Here is a 6,479-nt window from a genome sequence, read left to right as displayed (position 1 = left end):
GATGAAGGAAATCATAAATAGGGCTTGCCAACGAGTTAAAATGAAAGAACTACGAATCGGCCAAAAACCTTGCAACAATCCTACCAAATTGGTGCTAGGAGGTCAGGGGTTGATGTGAAAGTGCTCCCAAATGAATGGAGGGTGTGAGGGAGAAGAGAAACGACTATTCTTTAAAAAGAATTTGGGCCTCTTGGTGTTCTGTACATCAACACAGGCGTGCGGAAATTACCCACGCCCGTGCGCTCCCACAGGAGAGCTTCACAGTGGCAGGTGCACGCCCCTTGGCGCTTTCGGGAAAAACTCTCACTAACTCTTAACGCTCACAAACGGGGGTGCGGAAAATACCCACGGCCGTGCGCCCGACCCACAAGGGCAGCCGCACGCCCCTGTGCCTTCTTTGGATGAGCTCGCAATACAAATCCACGAGCGTGCGGAAATTCCACACCCCGTGCGTCTTCACTGGATGCCCTAGAAAAACCTGCAGGCTCTGCAAAAAGTTTCTGAACATGTTTACACACTCAGAGCCTGCCCTAGTATGCAATTTTTACCAGCGAAAAACATGGAATAAAGCTCAAATGACTTAACTTCGCCAATTCCACATGAAAACACACGATGAATACACAAAGCTCGCAAGAAAATCTCAGCAAAAGCATCTAAAAATCAAGACACCAACACTTAACAAATTATTCATGCAAACAAACTAAACTAGAAGATAAGAAACAGTAAACACTTGGCTTACATCCCAAGAAGCGCTTGTTTAATGTCACTAAGCTTGACATACCTTGCCTTACCTCGCGGGGGTTCATGAATGAAAGTTGCCCTCTTACCCATGGCTCGAAAGCATGATGTGCAAAGTCTCTTGAGGGTAGAAGGTGAATTATCGGGCTTCAGACCACCTAACAATGGTTCATCCAACTCCTTCGGTTTACGGACATCTCCAATAGCCTTGGAGTGTTTCCGGTGGCGTCTCCTAGCCCTCTTCATTTTTTGGAGCACCTTCTTCAAGATCCCCGGGGTAGATGGTACTTCTTCCGTCGAACTAAGCATCATTACTTCTTCATAATCCTCCTCTTGGTTGAACAAACCCTCGTATCGGTCCGGATTGAACATTTCCTGCATGTATTCATCAACAATCTCATCAGTAGTGTCTAGGAAGTATAAAGTATCATCGAAATCAAGAGAATGCCGCATGGCTTCAGCAAGGCGGTATCTGAGCTTGTCATCTCCAACCCTCAAAGTTAGGTCTCCACCGTCCAAGTCAATTAATGGCTTGGAAGTCCGCAAGAATGGTCTCCCAAGTATCAAAGGTACATTCGCATCCTTATCGACGTCTAGCACTACAAAGTTAACTGAAAAAATGTACTTGTCAACCTTGACAAGCACTTCTTCAATGATGCCTCTCGGATGTCTCACTGTTTGGTCCGCTAGTTGCAATACCATTTCCTCACCAAGATTGCCAATATTACACAGAATGATGAGGCTTCCCGGGTCTTTCTTCTTGTTCGGCATGTTCTTTTGCAATACCGCCGAGCATGAAGCATCTAAAATCACTTAAGCATTTTCCTCCAACTTCCTCTTGTTAGTCAACAAGTCTTTCAAGAACTTCGCATACGTAGGCATTTGGGCCAATGCCTCAACAAAAGGAATATTGACGTGGACTTTCTTGAACAAACTCAGGAACTTCTTGTACAGTTCATCCCATTGGTCATTTTTCAATCTAGAGGGATAAGGGATTCTTGGCTTGAAAGGTGGGGGTACCACCTCTTTCTCTTTGCTTGTTCCCTCTTCTACCTCTATAACCTCGGGTGAGTGTTCTTTTGGCTTATGACTCGGAAGCCTACCTTCAACCTCACGACCACTCCTCAAAGTGATCGCCTTCACGTGCTCTCTAGGGTTAGTCTCTGTATTGCTCGGCAAGCTTCCATGTGGCCTTTCAGAGAGAGACTTCGCAATTTACCCCACCTGATTTTTGAGGGTATGCAAAGAGGCGGTGTGGTTCCGAAGTGTAGCCTCGACTGATTCAAACCTTGTATTTACAGATTGCATAAATCTAGTCTTCTCTAAGTCATTCATTCGGGTTTCCAAACCTGAGACTCTGTTGTCCACCTGAAGGGCTTGTTGTTGTTGTTGGAAACCCGGTGGCCCAATGGCCTTTTGTGGACCCTAATTTCTCCATGAGAAATTGGGATGATTCTCCAACCCAGATTATAGGTATTGCTATATGGGTTTCCTTGATGTCTCATGCCATTACCTACAAACTCAACGTTCTCCACCGAAGAAACATCACCGATAGAGATCGGGCAATCGGAGGAAGCATGTCCTCCACCACACCCGGTGCAATTAGTCATGGCCGCCACTGTTTGAAGTTAGAAGATCTAACTTCTTACTCAAATTTTCCACTAGAGCCGCCAATGAAGTTACCGCATCTATTTCATGGAGACCGGCCATTTTTTTCTTCTCCCTAGCATTCCATTGGTAGCTATTTAACCCCATTTCTTCAATTAACTGACAGGCCTCATCGGGGGTCTTGCTACCTAAGGTACCTCCTACTGCCGCATCCAAGAGTCGCCTTGCACTCGGGTTCAAACCATTATAAAAGGTCTGAACAATCATCCACTCTAGAAATCCATGTTGCGGGCACTTTCTCAGGAGCTCCTTGAACCTTTCCCATGTCTCGAATAGAGACTCCAATTCCAACTGAACAAAGGATAAGATCTCATTCCTAAGCTTTGTAGATTTTTCGGGAGGGAAAAATGGGCAAGAAAAGCTTCTACCATCTCCTCCCATGTGGTAATCGATGCTGTAGGTAATGCGTGTAGCCACTGCTTCGCTCTCCCCTTTAGGGAAAATGGGAAGGCTCTCAACTTGATGGCATTATCTGTCACTCCGTTTATCTTCAGCATATAACACACCTCGAGAAAACTCTCTATATGACTGTTTGGATCCTCATCGGCCAAACCGTTGAACTGTGCAGATTGCTGCAATAGGTGGATGAATGCCGGCTTCAGCTCAAAGTTCTGAGCTATAATCGAGGGGCGCACAATGCTCGATTGTGTCCCCAACAATAAAGTTCAGGCATAATCAAATAATGTCCGCTGTTGCTCATTCTGTTCTGCCATGTTTTCAGATCTTTCCACTTCCAAATCAGCTAAATTAGACTATTCTTGCACAGGCTCTTTCGCTTTTCTTCTAAGTGTACGTTCAAGCTCAGGATCTCCTTCAATCAATGTTGAGGGATTCCCTCGGGTCATAACCTGGAGCTGCACCCAAAAAGAAAGAAAAAAAAATCAGAACGATGATAGAATAAGAAGATATGAAATAGAATGTATGGTGAAATAGCTAAGAAAACAAAGTGCAAAGTATCTCTAAACACCTACTCAACGGCAATGGTGCCCAAAACTTGACAATGTCCCCTTGCGTATATCCCTCAAGTCCACGAGTTTGTCGAAGTAATAATCCCGGATGAGCGGGTATGGAATTCACAGGGAGTAGGGAATAAAAATACTTAAACCGCTTCTTAGCTATGTGAAAGATCAGTAGTGATAAGTGTTACAATGATTCAATTCTCAAAAGTAAAAACAACAAGTAAGAAAGCATGAGTAAAGGAGGAGGTAAGGTAATCGATAAAGATGGGGTACTGGGATAATGCTCCGCCTAGGACAATCGTTTCAAGTGCAAGAACCCTCTATTATGCTTCCTAATCAATGCAATGGTGAGTCGTGGAAATCCTTAAATACATAATCCCAAATCTAAGGTCAACTATGCCTAACTCTATACATGTCCCGGAGGAGAGATTAGATAACCTCTCAACCTCGCACTTGAATAGAGTTGCAATGAGCTCTAGGGATTCCAAGTGATAATTCTCTTCCTAATTATAGACCTAACCCTTTGGTCCAGGTGGAAGGATTCCCTTGTCCGGTATAGGATACGCCTCGACGGAAGCTCCCCTACCAACCTTCTTCCTAAGGAATGACCATGTCGGTGTCGTAGAGCCTCTCCACAACCTTAGCCAATACCTCTCAAAACCCTAGCCGAAACACTCTCTCAAGTTGGGGAAAAGATGGAGAAAAGATGGAGAAAAGAATGGTGAAATCGGGGCTGAATCGGCTTTAAATACGGCTGGAATCGGGCGACAACACGGGCCTGTGGATTTTACACACAACCATATGGAATTTCCACACAGGCGTGTATAATTTCCTCACGCCCGTGTGGATTCTCTGAATTCCTATTTTCTCGGCCGTCTGTGAACAGTGCTGCTACAGTACGTTTGTTGTATTGTTCTGCTAGAGTACCTGGCCTAAAATACTTCCCGAGTCCATACTTTCATCGAGGTGACGCAAACGGGCACACGTTCACGTCGTGGATCACTTTGCTTCTTTAATGATGGACAAGTTGGTGGAGATCTTGTTCTTTCTGCATAAGTCGGAATGCTTGAGTGTGACTGCCCTTGTGCCCCTCCAAGTGGTTGTGCTAACTCAAATATGAGGAGGTTGGCACACACTCTAGCATCTCACACCCGACCTATGTCTTCGCGTTTGAACCTTAATAAGATTTCCTCCAAAATTGGTGCATTATGATCCACATTAGTTTCTTTCCTTCATACTCGGCCTCACAACCCTACCTGCACGAAAGTAACATAAGAACACACATATTAGTGTAAAACCCCGAGAAATGTAATGCTCAACATAAGGAAAGAATGCTTCGCATTCATATCACAGAAGCACTTATTATGCCTTAAGTCCTTTTTTATGTTGAAGTAGAGATTAATTGGAGCACCTATTATGAGGGCACCCAATTTGACCTTCCCATTTGAGCTTATGTGTGATTCAAGTAAGCAAGCAGTGGAGATTGTTTTGGGACATAGGCATGATAAGCATTTCCATCCCATTTACTATGCAAGCAAGATGTTAACACTGGCATAAGAAAATTATACCACTATAGAAAAGGTACTGCTAGCTATTGTGTATGCCTTTGATAAATTCTTCCCATATCTAGTGTTATAAAGGATAGTGGTGTATACTGATCATGTTGTGTTATGATACCTCATGGACAAGTCAGATGCAAAGCCGCGGTTGATTAGATGGATTTTCCTCCTTCAGGAGTTTGATTTGGAAATCAATGATATGAGGGGATCAGAAAATGTGGTGGCTGATAATTTATCTCACCTTGATCAATCAAAGGGTGATTTTAGGCTAGAAAAAGAAGTGAATGACGCATTCTCGGAAGAGCATCTTTATTTAGCACAAGAAAAGAAAGCTCAAGACTCAGATATTTCTTGGTTTCCAATATTGCCAATTATCTGGTGGGAGGTATTTTTTTGACTCATTATCCTATCCGCAGCGTAAAAAATTTCTCTTAGATGCGAAGCATTTTGGTTTGGAGGACCCATTTCTTTACTAGATCTATGCTGATCTAATGGTTAGACAGTGTGTCTCGCATGCAGAAGGATGGAATATTCTACATCATTGTTATTCAGGAGTTGTTGGAGGATATTTCAGTGAGAACTTAACTATCAAAAAAATTTTGGAAGCATGTTTCTTTTGCCCATCAATGTTCCATGATGCCCAAAAATTTGTAAACTTAACTAAACATGATGAGATGAAGAAGACTCCTATCCAACAATGTGAGATGTTTGATGTTTGGAAAATTTATTTCATGGATAGGAGTATACTTCATTTCATCATGTTTAGTTAAGAAGACTCCCATCTCATGGCATTTAGTTAAGCAAATGGGAACAAATAGATTTTGGTGGTTGTGGACTACTGACATGTCCATATTGCATGTGTATACTGCAAGTGCATTAATGTCGAAGTAGTAAAATACCCCGGTGAGTGGGTAGTGGAATCCACAGGGAATGGATGTAATAGTAGTAACCAATTCTTACTTATCTAATCAAAATCAATGGTTGTGACAAGTGAACTAATTGCAAGAATATTAATAAGCAAGGAAAGAGAGGATAAAAAGTAAGGAAGATCTCAATCAATAAAAATGAGGTACCCAGGAAATGATCCCCCAGGATCTAACATGACGCTCAAGACTTGCTAAATGCTTCTAAACCGAGTTTAATGAGTAAGGTAATCGAAGAACAACCGGCTCTTGCCTCTAAGCCACCGGTACTAGTCCTCTACAAGGTCCCAGTGGAGAAATTGCTCAATCTGAACATCTCAAATCTCGTATAACCCCAATAAGCTCTATGGATACCAAAGAGTGAAACCGATTCCTAAGGATAGATCTAACCCTACTTCTAGGTGAAAGATCCCTAACCCCCTACAAGGTCCCGATGGAGAAATCTCTCAATCTCACACCTCACATCAAATTTGGTTGCATAGAATCTAGGGAATACAAAAATATAAAACACTCATCGGAAGGGAAAGGGGACACTCCACTATCTCATAACTCACCCTATCAACCCTCCTTAACCTTGGAGTTGTAACTCTAATGGAGACCTTTCTCTCATCAAAGTAACAAATCATGCATAG

At 42.9% G+C, this 6,479-nt stretch overlaps 1 non-coding gene across 1 annotated transcript; it reads left to right on the top strand.

The window, feature by feature from the left end:
• The first annotated feature begins 2,623 nt into the window (after window positions 1–2,623).
• On the top strand, window positions 2,624–2,730 carry LOC120259795. Its single transcript, XR_005536345.1, has one exon. It is a non-coding gene; the product is annotated as a small nucleolar RNA R71 (small nucleolar RNA).
• Window positions 2,731–6,479: the final 3,749 nt, after the last annotated feature.

Source organism: Dioscorea cayenensis, chromosome 4 (genome assembly GCF_009730915.1).
Source record: "Dioscorea cayenensis subsp. rotundata cultivar TDr96_F1 chromosome 4, TDr96_F1_v2_PseudoChromosome.rev07_lg8_w22 25.fasta, whole genome shotgun sequence".
In the NCBI taxonomy this organism is placed as follows: Eukaryota; Viridiplantae; Streptophyta; class Magnoliopsida; order Dioscoreales; family Dioscoreaceae; genus Dioscorea; species Dioscorea cayenensis.
This window is presented reverse-complemented; position numbering and strand designations above follow the sequence as displayed.